Here is a 15026-nt window from a genome sequence, read left to right on the forward strand (position 1 = left end):
TGCTCTCTGGGCTTTTATTGAAAATGTTTGCTGACTCCTGCATTACTGATACCATTTTCATAACAGTCTTAAAAACTTGACATTTTAAAACTTAAATACTTTTTTCTTTTTGCTGTTTTCTTCTCTACCCTATTTCTGCCAACAGTTCTTTGTGAATTACCATTGTGATCTTCTAAAGGCAAAAAAATGGTAGGTAGTCAATGACTGATAGCTATAGGCCTATGAAACTAACATTTCCTATCTTGTCTTAATATTCTGATGTGTATAATCGTTTTAAAACATAATAAATTTAGACCTTTTTTGTTTTTGTTTTTAACACCAGATGTGCCACTAATGTCTGACAAGCATTTAATCTAGTGGCTTTCCTGCATTTTCTGTGGATCAGATGCATTCTAATCCTCTGAAATGATTATTAAGTACGGCTTCCCAGCCTTTATATAATACCTGCTAAATTTACCAGTTGGGATCTGCACATATGTATTGGTAAATAGTGCCCTAGCAGTTTCTGACATTCTATCTGCTTTCAGAATCCACATGAGTCAAATTATCTTCTTTTATGTATAAGATTATCAAGGACTATTGAGGTGGCACAGGTGGGGATAGAATTCTGGATGTATTCAGACCTCTTTTCATTTTACTAAGCTTCCTTTATACTACCGGAGGAATCCACTTCCAGTCATGAGTCACTTGGAAGAGGGGGCCGGGCATGGTGGCTCATGCCTGTGATCCCAGGACTTTGCGAGGTCAGGAGATTGAGACCATCCTGGCCAACATGATGAAACCCCATCTCTACCAAAAATGGAAAAATTAGCTGAGTGTAGTGGCATGCGCCTGTAATCCCAGCTGCTCAGGAGGCTGAGGCAGGAGAATGGATTGAACCTGGTAGTTGGAGATTGCAGTGACCGAGATCACACCACTGCATTCCAGCCTGGTGACAGAGCGAGACTCCATCTCCAAAAAAAAAAAAAAAAAAAGAAGGATACATTTCTGTAAGGTTTTTAAAGGAGTTTGGTTGGAAAAGATGAATTGCAATTCTCTTTTTATGTTTTTCTGAGATTGGCCTAATCACTATCCTTAGAATTTACCTTTGCTTGCCAGCCTTTTATCCTGCCCCTTTCTCCTCACTTTTGTGTTTCCAGTTTATGCAGATATTCTTTCTTATTACTGGCATAGCTAACGTTTCCACTCTATCCCCATGCCCATCTTGGCTCTGATTTTTGATCATTCTAGCTAAAATGTATCTTTTACTTTTGACCATAGCATTTATCAAGGCCTTTCATGTGGCAGTTAACGATATATTGTCAAATATTGTTATCTTTTTAAAATGGTGTTAGGAGCCTGGGTAACAGAGATCCCATTTCTACAAAAAAAAAAAAAAAAAAAAAAAAAAATAGCCAGGTGTGTTGGCACATGCCTGTGGTCCCAGCTACTCTGGAGGCTGAAATGGATGAGATTGCTTGAGCCAAGGAGGTTGAGGCTACTGTGAGCTGAGGTCGTGGCACTGCACTCCAGCCTGGGTGACAGAGTGAGACCCTGTCTCAAAAAAAAAAAAAAAAAAGAAAAAAAAAGGTAATAGGCCATGTCTCTTCTGTATCTCTCATGGTATCCAGAACAGTGCCTTATACTTGGCAAACACTCGTAATAATATATGGTTATTTCTTTAGAATTACTATAGGATGATTTGAAAATCCTGATAATATTCCTCGATTGTGAGTTACTGAGGCCTGGAGGGAGGCGAAAGAGAGATGTTACATTGGAAAGTGTTGAAGTGTCTGAAGGCTTGTTTTTAGAATTTGTAGGTACACTCTGAATGTTAGCTTCTTCACATTTGGAAATGAATGCCAGTGATTTTAGAAGAAAAGAAAATGCTTATAAGGATAGTAATATCATTATTATTTATATTTTAATTATAAATATTATATTTCAAGGCAACTCTTAGCTGTATGTATTCTCAAATAGCTTTACTGTAATAATGTTCTTGGACAAAGTTCATGAAATTACTGCAGTTTACAAGTACTTCTTTAATGGAGTGTCCTTGTAGCTACGCTTAGCCTGTAAGATAAAATTCCTAAAAAATTCGTATCATTCTGCCTACCCTCACAAATTACTCAAAGCAATGAGCATATTCTTATTGACTTATTCTGTATCTGAGCTCCAATGAGTGTTTTCACTTCCTCTTATTCTTATATTAACATTTCTTCAAAGACTGTTTTTGTTTCTGTGCTGTATTGTACTTATGACTCTGAATACACAGGACTTTTCAGCAACTGGGGAATCCTCCAAAAATCTATGCTTTCGACATGAATAGTCCAGTTTCATTTGGTATGTATTATTGACAGAAGTGCTTCGTCCTCTTCATAGCTTGCTGTGCAGCAGATGGTTGTTATATTCAGGACTCTTGAGGGAGTGCATGAATACATGTGCACAATTTTTTTTTGAAGTCTTATTGTAGGAATTGTCTTGTGTCCTTGTTAATGGACTTCCTTAACACAGATGAAGATTTCTAAACTTGAAAACTAGTTTTTAAATTTTAGCTGAGGCTATTTTGTATTTATGTATTGCTTAACTGCTATCTCTTTTTCTTTCCTTTTAAAGTAAAGGTCAGAGGGTTGGATCTGGTATTCTTGCTATAAATGATTTTTCTTTTTTTTTTTTTTTGGTCTTGTTTTGTTTTGATGTGAGCATATCAGCTTTGAGGGACATCTGAAATATTTTGAATATGTAGGCAGGGCTTTTAAAGAAAGGAATTGCTGTTTTCTTACATCCACCATGCAGACTTAGACTTGACAGGAAAACAGAGGCATGTGTGTTCTCACTGTGTATTATCGTTGCGCCCCCTCACATAGCTGTTAGGGTTTGTCAGCAGTTTGTTTTGACTCACTAGACCAAGGGTGGGGGTGGTTTTGTGTGTTTTTGTAAGTTAGCTAGTGTGGGATGTCAGTAATCTCAGCTTTACCATTTCAGTTGGCCATGATCCCTTCATGTAAGAAACCTTCACATTTGCCCTATTTCTCAGGCCATACTGTGGTTCTGAAACTTGCCCATACATATTTGTGAAATAGTTTTTCTTTTCTTATAACCCTGGAGGTCAAAACGCAGCCCTAAGATATACTCCTGTTTCGTATTGCCTCTACGGGGTGCTCATGGTATGTCCCCAAACTAATTTTGGAACCTCCTTGAATTACTTTCTAAAATTTATCTGGATAGTTCTTATACAATTAAATTTAATTTTTATTTATTATAGCAAGATTGGGGACACTCCCAAATCCACACTTCATTCCCTGGGAGATCGTGTTAGACACAGGTAACTATGCTAAATTATTTTGATATGGGTAAGCGTGTTGGAAAGAGAGGATGGGGCTGTCGGACATCATTGAGAGGGTCTTTTGATTTCAGAAACCATTAGTGAAGGAAAGGTGTACTAGACAGAGCTGTCTTAACCCTTTTACTATTTCTTAAGAGAAGTGGTACCTCTGAGAGTTGTGTAACATGGTGGTCTTCCCACATCTTTATCAAGACATTAATTAAGGTTGTGAAGTAAAGCTTTAGAGGTGAGACCCAAAAGGCAAGTAGTGTTTACCTCTAATCACTCAAGGTAACCTTTATATTGGAAGATCAGTGTAGATGTCTTGTGTCCCAGATAACATTCCATTATGTAACTATTCTTTATTTGCTTCCTCTACTGTATGTGTGGCATCATTCCAACAGCAAGTTTAATCCTTCTTTGTATGCATTTATTGTAAACTGTCATTTACGTGGGATTAAAATAACTGGAAAGCCTAAATAACTGGAATTCTTGTAGCATGTTCAGTACTTGACATTTAAAAGAGAGAGAGATGGCAAGTAAACAAGGTGAGAGTAGGACTTTATTTGCTGTACTACAATCTCAAACTGCTGTCAAGAATTTTAATTAGATGTTATTTTAGGAAGCTTTCAATTTACTGCAGGTCATTGAAGCTTAGAAAGAAGCAGAATGTACACCAAGTATTTTAATGTGTTAGTAATCCACTGCATTTAGTTAATCTGGAGCTAGTAGGTTGTATTTGTAAGAGTGTAATCATTTTACTGGGTTTCAGTGTGACTTAGAGTAAAATAATTTTTCTGTTTAATTTTAAATTTCTAAGTTGGGCTTCAGAATCAAGTTGGTTGAGTTAAAGATTTAAATATTTCTCCTGATGTCTTCCCCTCTCCTTCCTACGAAACTGGTGTTTATTTTTCTTTATGGTGATCATTTCTAATTTCCCACAGCTTCCCTGGACATTTTCTTCATTGTGAAATAGTAGTTTGACACATCACTCAACATCTAGTTGTTCAGTTTTCACGAAAGGATTTCTAAACTGAAGCTCGTTTCTAGAACTATTCATGATATAGGAAAATACATTCATAACTGAAAGCTTTTTTTTGGGATTCTTTGTAAAATTACATGCCGCTTTTCACCAGTGGAAAGAATCCTGAAGAACCTGGAAAAAGCAATTCCTTTTCTCAGTTAAAATGAAGATAAAGAGCCTTGAAAAATGGCTGATGCTAATAGTTCATGGAGGTTAATAAGTGATATGTGAAAGACAGACTGTCCTGTAGTTGCAAAAAGTTAACGTACATAGTTTGTGTACCTTGTCAGGTTTGGGATAACATGAAGTCATAGTTCAATTGGTAAACAAGAAAAGCTTCCAGTAAAAAGTCCCATGGATGATCTTTTCCTTTGAGACTGCAGCATTTCTGAAGAATATAGGGTATCTGGTGATAGGGCAGCTGTAAAGTTACAATTGGAAACCAACTTTCTTTAATCGGTATAAACTTAGACAAAATAACAAGTATATTTGTGCTTCCTTTAGCTCTTTTGTTGGTTTAAGTAGCAGTTAACATTGTTTAATTAGAACAGTACCACCTACTGTGTACAACTAGAGAAGTAGTTTTTTGGGTTCTCAGTGAAAGCCCTATGCGTTAGGAGTTTTAAGAACTGTTTTTCTAGAAGCCAGCAAGGTAAAAGCAGGGCAGATCTTCCCCATGTAATATGTGTGCTTATTGTCAGAGTTTAACCTAGTACTTCATATTTTGTTTTTGAATACTTCATTTTTATGTATAGTAGGGAAGATTTTGTTTTTGATTTTTGACTTGTCATGCTGTCTTTCTCTTTCTTTCTTTCTTTCTTTCTTTCTTTCTTTCTTTCTTTCTTTCTTTCTTTCTTTCTCTCTCTCTCTCTCTCTCTCTCTCTCTCTCTCTCTTTCTTTTCCTTCCTTTCTTCCTTCCTTTCTTTCCTTTCTTTTCTTTCTTTTCTTTCTTTTTTCTTGCTCTGTCACCCAGGCTGGAGTGCAGTGGCGTGATCTTGGCTCACCGTGAGCTCTGCTTCCCGGGTTCATGCCATTCTCCTGCCTCAGCCTCCCAAGTAGCTGGGACTACAGGCGCCCACCACCACACCTGGCTAATTTTTTGTATTTTTAGTAGACATGGGGTTTCACAGTGTTAGCCAGGGTGGCCTTGATCTCCTGACTTCGTGATCCGCCCGCCTCGACCTCCCAAAGTGCTGGGATTACAGGCATGAGCCACCACGCCTGGCCCTATTTCTTTATTTAAAATTGACAAATACATTTATGATTGTATGACATGATGTTTCTGTATATGTATACATTGTGGAATGGCTAAATCAAGCTAATTAACATAGCCATTACTTCCCATACTTACTTTTTTTGTTTTTTTAAACCTGTGAGAACGTTTAAAATATACCCTCTTAGCAATTTTCAATATATGGTATATTGTTGTTAACCTCTTGAACTTACATCTCCTGTCTAACTGAAATTTTGTATCCTTTGACCAATAGCTCTTCATCCACTGCCTCAACTACCTACCCCCACCCCAGGAAACTGTGATTGATATATTTTTTAAGGATGTTGAATTAATTATATTTTGCAGTTAAAAATATATTAATAGTAAAATGGACTAGGTCAAGGTTTTTTTCAGAGGGCACGTTAATTCTGGACCTGACAACCTTAAGATCTGGAAAAATAGTTACTCTCAATTTTTTTTTTTTTTAAATGAAAGGTTTTACTTAATTATCAGGTTCTAATTCCGTTAGGATACTAGTCTTCAGTGATTGTTTAAATGTCTCAGAGGAAACTGTTATGTAAAGTTTGGAATTTTCATTTGAAAATTTATGTTATTCCGAGATTTCAAAACAGATCTAATCTAAATTATTATTATTGACATTAAATAATATAAAAGTATATTTAATTTTAGAAATTTCCATTAATAATAAAATTATTCAAGTTATAAGGAAAATACCCAAGCATGTGAGTTCTTTTCAAACCAGAATTAAACTCATTTATATTTGTAATACCCCTAAGTACTGAAAATAAATATTAACAGCATTTCTTATTCAGAAAACAAAACTGGTTGCAAGCAACAAGAGAAAATATCTTTTTGAGTGTCACTTTGAAAGCAAAATGAGTTGTAAAAAAAAAGTGAAAGTTTCTAGTTTTTATGCTTACAATAAAGTCTCTAATTTTGTCTTTAGTTTTAACTGATCATAGAAATAAATAAGCCTGTCCGTCTCAGAGAGAGATATTTGTTCTGCCTTCACTATTCTGCCTGAAGCAGGATTCTGGAATGTTCTTCGGAATCGTGCAGAATGAGTTGTAATTATTTGTTAGAGAATAAGTTGCAGTGTTTGCTAGTCTTCAAATTCATTCTCATTATTCAAGATTATGTGATCAGAATGAATGGAAACTGCGATGGCTATAACCTAGAGAAGTAAGAAGACAAAAAGCATTATTTACTCATATGAAGGGTTTAATCATTCATATTTCTTCATCATCTACCTCTCTAGCTTCATCTCATGACACTCTCCCTCAGGTCTTCCATCTTTATCCACTCACATCATTTTTCAATTTTTTAGGCCTTTAGGACCTCCACATCTGAGGCTTCATGTGCCCGATTTTTTTCCAGCTACCTAACACATCCTTCACATCATAACTTAAATGTCATTTCCTCAGAGAGGCCTTCCCTGACCCATCATTAAATGTTTGGACACATTATTTTATCTCATGGTATTCTGCTCTGTTCTTTCCAGGGCCTGTCACAATTTCTGCTGCTTCGTTTTCTTCACCACTCTCACCACAGCGCCTACTTCATTTCCAACACGGTGTAGGTACTCAATACAGATTGAAGGAATGAAGGATAGATATGCATTCATCTTGATCTACATCCTGTTTAGTGAGCACCATAAAACTTGGCAGTCATTGTTAGACCTTTATAGGGACAAGAGGTGTTGATGGTTTGTTTTTGTTTTGTTCAGTTTTGTTTTCTTTCTGGAGATGAAAGAAGAAATTTAATAGTGATAAAGCCAGAGAAACTTAAGCTGGACCTGTCAATCTGGTATGGTCGAGAGGTACTTATTTTAATCAGCTGTGGATTGTATTTTCATGTGACATTTTAAAAAGGATGAAGAGGGTCTTAGAGCCACATGCATCATTCTTTGCCTGCTGATCCGTAATTAGAACCAGCATCTAGAATCTGTTTTTGTATAGAACTGAAGTATCAGAGTTATAAGTAAAACCACTTTCCACAGTTATTTGCTGTACATTAACTGCTGAAGATTAGCATATTTAAAAGTTTTACTGAGAAGCATGAAATTGGAACCTGATGTTTGTTATTTATCCTGATTCATGTTATATTTTCTTCTTAATGGAAATTAAAATTTCAAAATTCCTGTAACAAAGGTACCATTGGGGTAGTTTCTTAGTTGCATATGGGTTGTATATTGTATATGGGAGTCTTTTTATGGCACATATCTCTTTTCATCAAACAGGTCAGTAGTTTTGGGCATTACCTTATACCTTCTTTAAAGAATTTTCATCCATTGCTTTAATAATTATGCCAGCTCTATTTTTATAATAATTGAAAAAAAATTTTATTGCCTGTTGTATGAATCTGAAACTACTTTGACTAGCATTTCGGCCGCAAGCTTCTTTTCCTTCTTTTCAGTATCCCTCTGTGTATTTTTATTTCGTTCCCTTAATTGGAAATAATTTTAAAAACATAATGTGTTACTTTCCTGCTTACTCTTAACATTTAAACTTCAGCCTCACTTGTCTAATTTCAGTTACAAGGTGTGTTCTACTTGTTGCCTCCTCAAATTGCTTTGCCTTCCTGAAAAGTTTTTCTTTTGATTCTACATATTTTTAGGGGAGGGAAGACCTCCCCTAAAAATTTATGCTTAGAGATCTAAGTGTAAATATCACTTCCTTAGATGGGTCTTTTTTGACCATCCTATCAAATAGGTTGTCACAGTTAGTATTGTGAACATTTTCTGATGATTTATTTTCTCTCCCAACTAATTTTAACTGTCTTTCAAAGTATAATCGAAGTTCTCATTCTTGAAGCATTTTCTGAATAATCAAGTGCTAGAACTTGAGCATTTTTTGGCTTTTACTTTTTGTCAGAACATTGTAGTTGGTGGTGTAGAGACAGTTCTATCTTGATGCTTCAGGTTCCCATTTCTAGTTGAGGGAAGCTCAGAATGTTCAGGAATCACAGAGGATGGCATTTGAGCCCACCTGGGGGATCTGAGCCCACCTGGAGGTCCCCGTGCTTTCAATGGGGAAATGTATTTGAGTTATTCCCTAAGCTAATGCTCAGGTAGGAGACATAAGCAGGAAAAGATGTCATGGAAGATATTTTAAAGGAATGGGAGTACATACCTAGCTTAGAAGTATGTGAAAGCATATTGTATTGTGGTTCTTTGGTGCTGGATATCTCAGGAGTGTAGGAATTGAAGGATTGTGGTTTAGTTTTTATACTTTTCTGCTCTTCTGATTTTTCAACCATGAACATGATTATGTTTATGATCTGGTTTGGGGGAAGTATATATCAGAAAAAATAAAACAAGAAAGGAAGTTACTCTGTGTACCATGCAATTTCATATTTAAATGACAAGGTTTTGCATTTTGGATATTTCATGTTAGCTGTGTCTCATCGGCTGAGTTCTAGTCACTTAGAAGTTTGGTGTCACTGACTTATAATTTTGGTGCTTCCTATGTTTTATATTTACACTAGACTACATGCTATATGTAAAATGTGTAATCAGTTAAAATCTGAATGAATGAATTGACCAACTTTTGAGAACAGAGTTTGACATAAATTTGGTGGGTTTTGTTCATTATGTTTTAATCAAAGGAGAAGTAGACATTGTACTTCACATTAGGCTACTCTTTAGATAAGCTTTCTTTTACATGGCATGTGTCTGACTTTCTTACTTGATAATAATTCTGTTTCTGAAATTATATAAACAGATTTTTACTGTTTTTAAACTTTACCGCTTAATCTTAGACTGTAAGTTATTTACTTATTTATTGGAAACAAACTTTTAGATATAGAAATTGGTCTTTTAAGACAACAATAAAAAATACCTAGTTTTTAATCTGTCTTCTGTCTTTCACAACTAAGTCTGACTGATCTTTCTTGTTATATGATGCTTTATAAGATTGATTCTGTATTCAGGTTACCAACACTTCCTGTAACAGAAGAAAAACATTCAGATCCTCATAGTGCTGAGTCAGGGGAAATTATTACGTACAACAAAGGAAAAGTCTTTGATAGGAAATATTGCTTCCGGTAGGAAATTAAGTACAGGGTACAAGGATCTAAATGTCTGTCATGTAAACAATGGACAACCTTATTAGGCAATTTTGAACACATATTATGTGGCTTTATTTATTAATAATAGGCTTTTCTCGTCGTGGTTTATGGGGATTTATAAGGTAACGATACCATGGACAGCCTTCCAAGATGTTTTGATGTTGGCAGCAATGCATTACTGGGGCAGGGGCAAGGGAGGAGGTAGAAAGTGTGATAACTTTACGTCACTCCTTCTTCTTTGCTCTCATTTATTTCTTAACACCTGAGGCATTGGAATTCCCCAGAGTAAGAATTCTAGTGAAAAGGGAGGCAAATAAAATACATCTGACAGTTGGGATCATTGTGTTTATACGTGTGCTGACTAATTACATATAAAATGAGATATCCCTTTAAATTAAAACTATTTGAAGATACCACTTCAAATACATATAATAGATGATTTACACTTTTAATCATGGCTTTCCATAGCAAGTATTTTTCTTGTAGTAGGATAATTAACTAGAAATATAAAGGAGTATTTCAAAATTATAATAATGTAGAAGAAAAAATATAAAAATTTGATTTTGGAAGATCTTCCTTTATATTATAAAGATAGCTGCAGGTTTTTTTTCCTTTTTTTTTTCTTTTTCTTTTTTTTTTTTGAGACAGAGTCTTGCTCTGTCGCTCAGGCTATGGTGCGGTGGCATGAACACAGCTCACTGCAACCTGTACTTACTAGGCTCGAGCCATCCTCCTGCCTCAGTCTCCAAGTAGGTTCCCAAGTAAGTGGGAGTACAGGTACATGCCACTATGCCCGGCTAATTTTTTTATTTTTTGTAGAGACAGGGTCTCGCCATGTTGCCTAGGCTGGTCTTGAACTCCTGGGCTCAGGCATTTGTCCTGCCTTGGCCTCCCAAAGTGTCAAGATCACAGGCATGAGTCACCACACCCAGCTGATAGCTGCAGTTTTGTGTGTGAGAGTGGATCTTGCCTTTACTGTGACAAAACATCTTTATGGAAAGACAAGCAGTATTCATTCCATTTATTTTACCTGTGTATTCAAGAATGTTTATTTTTTTCATAAGCTACAAAACCAGATTAGAAAAGTAACTTGTGTTTCCTAAAAGTAGGCATATTGTAGGAGCTATATGAACTGGGTATTTAAAATTTTTTTTTCATTACTTTGGGGAATATTTCAGGATCTCATCAGCAGTTATTACATGGGAGGACAGGGGATAAAAAAGCGAACTGATTGTTACTGAAATCTTTTTTTGTATTTAGGAAGAAGGAAGACTGTAACTTAAAAAGAATTGTGGCAAATTATATGTGTTAAATTTTCTGGTCTAGAAATGTGGTATAGAGGTTCCTAGAAGCTTCTGTTCCACTGTGGTTGAAATATTTTCTCACCTTCTTGAACTGTCTTTGTAGGTGATGTCATGAAAAGTCCCGAGAGAACGTTGTGTAAAACTTCCTTTGACCTTTCTGGACTCAGGGCTGAGCTACCTTAGACCTACAGTTTCTTGTTAAAATCAAGTAGGTTGTGTTTGAAAAATAAAGTTTATTTGTAAAATTATTTCAGTTTATATTTTATGTATAATCATCTCTCTTATAAACTCATGACTCAAGGAAAGAGTATTTTGCCCTAGGGTCAAGAGTGAAATTATTTAAACTTATTAGTGCATATTTATTTCTTTTCTATTTTATGCTAAAAAATGTGTGGAACTAAAATTGGAAAATATACTTATTTTGTTAGTTTAGAAAATGTTTAGTATTTTACATAATCTTACCTTTCAAGTATTTTGGCATCTATCTTAATATTTTCTCCTTTAAGAAAAGACAGAAATTAAAAATCTTATTCGAACTTAGCTTAATCCACTTAGTGAAGCATCATTTAATATTTAATGAAAATTATTTTGTCATTTCCTTTGATATCTGTATTAAAGATTGCTAATTGCTTCCAAAATCCATTTTGTCCCTTTCCTATCATTATATATTTCCCCACTGTTATCCGTCCGTAGTAAAGATAGCATTTCCTGGGTTCACATGTTGCTGATGTGGCCCTTTGAGCAAATTTTGATGAATTGGATGTGAGTAGAAGTGAGCTGTGCAGCTTCTAGATCATGCCCTTAAAGGGAAGCCACATGCCCACTCCTTCTCCTTTTTCCTGCTCCCTGCTGACTAGAATGTGAACAAGGTTATGAGTCATCTCAGCCATGTGAAGGAAGGTGATGGAACAGGGATGTGAAGGAAGGTGATGGAACAGGGATGGCAGAACTTCAATGGAGAAGGAGCCTAAGTCCTTGCCTTCTCCATAGACTAGAGCTGCTTTGCTTAGGCAAGAAGGAAATAAACATCAGCATCAGATAGTATTATTCTGTGTCACACTTAGCCAAAACTTTGTATAAAATACATTACCATGCTGGCAGAATTCACCATTTCTGCTGTATTTTTTTGAGGTTTAAGTTTCAAATTTGCATAATATGTAAAGGCATTTTCATGTGAAATAAAACATTATTAGCTATATCTTGTTTCAGAGCAACCACTGGATTCATGCTAATACTGCTTTTATATTACATAGTTATTAAGTATTAAACCATTTTGTGACTATCTGTAACTGTTAGATGTTATGACCCATTTGAGGCATAAACAGAGTGCTGTCTCTCGGTAATCTAAATTTCCTGTCTTAAATCTTTGTGTCTGCTTTGCCTCCCTTTCTTTGTCTTCCTCCCTCATGTCTTTCCCTCCCCTTTCTGCCTTTGGCTAGTGTCTGGGCCAGTGCTGGTAAAGTGCTGCCTGGCCAGTCCACGGGAGTACAGGGACCTTAACAGAGAGCTGGCGTTACTTTTGAACACACACACACTGGTAAAATTCAATTACTTGCTTGGGGAGTTTATGAGTTTATATTGTAATGGATGGAAAAATGCCCTATGCTTTGCAACCTTTTAGACTAAGTAATAACACTTACAAGAAATTGTGAGTGTTATGGGAACCAACTTCTGTGTGGGAGATGAGTACCAGGGAAAAAAAAGTTTCATAATGATGAATGAGAAATTTTCAGAAAGCATTGGTTTGTCATTTTCAGTCCAGAAGGTTACTTACATCGTTACTCTGGGGATGGAATATAGCTTCACTGAATGACAACATTTGGTTCCAAGTTATTTAGTTATGTTTCATTGTGTTGAAATACCCTACCCTTGCCAGAATCATTGTAATCTATGTGTGAAGCTCTAGGTGGAGAAAAATTGAAAGGAGTGCCATATTATATTACAGGAACAATGTGTGTCCTACTCTTGGTGTCCTGTCAAAGCTCTATATTTGTGGCTGTGCTAAATTCCATCACATTCTGTATGCATAGCTGTAAGTGTATGTAAATACCACACATCTTGCATTTTGAAGAAAACCAGGGAGTGAACACACATAGTCTTTCTTGTCTGGGATTCATTTATGTTTTAAAATTCATTTTATATATGAATGAGAAAGTTGAGGGAACATTTCCTTTCATACCAGTATAGAAAATCCTCTAATACCACAGCCCCTATCTCCTGGTCCTAGGAGCAGTAATGGGATTCTCTGGGTGCATTGGCATCATGTGTATCATTGCTCTTCTGTTTATTTTTGAAAGCCTTTTCTGCCAAGGCTTCTTGGCATACATAGATGTCAATGTATGTCTTTATATTATGAAGAGTATTTGAGAGAATGGTACAATAGGATGAAAGGGTGGATGAAGTTGGGGGCAAAATAATAGAGGGCTAAAGAATATAGATTTGATCTTACAAAAGCTGTCGGAAACCGTTGTGCATTCTTAAGCGGTGAAGTGACACCATTTAAAATGCCTATGAATGATTAATATAGTTTGTTTGATGACGGTAAAGACTGGAGAGTGGAGTAAGAAATTTGTTGGATTTTATACCGAAAAGCTAAAGTGTTTCTAGGATAGCATATCTTATTTAATATTTTATCTTTTTTGAAAATAAGATCATGTTTTATTCTGCCTCGTTATATAGTTTTATTACTTCTTTATGAATGACTTAATAGAGCATTTTGTATATTTAGTAAATGTTTGTGTGTTCGTTTCTCTGATCAAGGAGCTAATGGATTATTTTGAAGTATTTACTATTTTATAGCACTACATGAGTTGTACAATTAACTTGAGTCCGCATAAACAAAATTGGGGACATGCTGGATCCATGTCATGCTTTCATGCTGGAGCTGTGTCATGTTGAAGCCATTTCCTTTTTTTTTTTTTTTTTTTTTTTTTTTGAGACGGAGTCTCGCTGTGTCTCCCAGGCTGGAGTGCAGTGGCGTGATCTCGGCTCACTGCAAGCTCCGCCTCCCGGGTTCACGCCATTCTCCCGCCTCAGCCTCCCAAGTAGCTGAGACTACAGGCGCCCGCCACCACGCCCGGCTAGTTTTTTTGTATTTTTAGTAGAGACGGGGTTTCACCATGTTAGCCAGGATAGTCTCGATCTCCTGACCTCGTGATCCACCCGCCTCGGCCTCCCAAAGTGCTGGGATTACAGGCTTGAGCCACCGCACCCGGCCTGGAGCCATTTCAAACGTCAGTGTGTTTGACGTTAAATTTCAAAAGTCAAGGAAATTGTTTAGGAGCTTAATTGAAGCTATCTTCTCAAGAATTTAAATCTCACTAATTGATTTTGTTTAATTTTTAGGAATTTGTATGTCATTAAAATCCTCTCAAAAATGCTGTTCTGATTTGAAATGAAACAACAAGTGTAAAAATTGGGGTCTATCTTTGGTACATTGTTTATTGTACTGGAAAGTAAATGCTTAACATTAGTCTCTGATAGTGATATGCTATTTTATATTCCAGCCTTTATATATTTTCATCAGGAAGAGTCAGGCAAAAGCGGACACAAATTTCAACTAATGGCAAAGCACTTTGTGCCTTTAAAACAATTTAATGAGGAGTTGTTTTTACTCTAAAAGCTGAGGCAAGAGATACATGACAGTAAAATCTGCTATTGTTAATCTACTGTAATCTCAAATTTTTATTAACTTATTTATTTATCAGTTCCTTCAGTGATTATTTGTTGAGCACTTACTCTGCCCTGGCACTGCTGGCATCAGGGAAGGGCACAAAGAAGAAGGGGGCCCAGATGGGGAGATTGCAGTTCACTAAAGTCAGGCAGACTCTACTCCACAGTCCTCCTGACCTAAGGCTGTGTTTATGATATTCAGTCCTCTTATGTGACAGAAATATGTGGTACTTGGTTTAGGTTCCAGGTGCATATTTGTTAACTAAAGTCGCCTTGCTTGGGTGACAAAAACCTAAGCTATAGTCCATTTTACAAGCATAAGCAGTGAAGGTGTTTAAGATTTGACTTTGCATCCATGGTAACAGTCTCCACCAATAGTACGTGTTACAGAGCCCTTTAGGCCTACAATTGTACTGTAAA

General features: G+C 36.1%; 1 protein-coding gene across 8 annotated transcripts in view; it reads left to right on the top strand.

The window, feature by feature from the left end:
- CBLB (Cbl proto-oncogene B) overlaps positions 1 to 15026 on the top strand; it is a 214374-nt gene that overhangs the window by 30121 nt on the left and 169227 nt on the right. The window contains exon 1 of one of the 8 annotated variants that reach the window (XM_015446505.4): positions 11068 to 11142. The exons of the other annotated variants lie outside the window; for them this stretch is intronic. The gene's annotated coding sequence lies outside the window, so the exon portion shown is untranslated. Of the gene's footprint in view, positions 1 to 11067; positions 11143 to 15026 lie in introns of those variants that run through there. 8 annotated transcript variants of the gene reach the window in all.

This window comes from Macaca fascicularis, chromosome 2 (genome assembly GCF_037993035.2).
Source record: "Macaca fascicularis isolate 582-1 chromosome 2, T2T-MFA8v1.1".
Taxonomy (NCBI): Eukaryota; Metazoa; Chordata; class Mammalia; order Primates; family Cercopithecidae; genus Macaca; species Macaca fascicularis.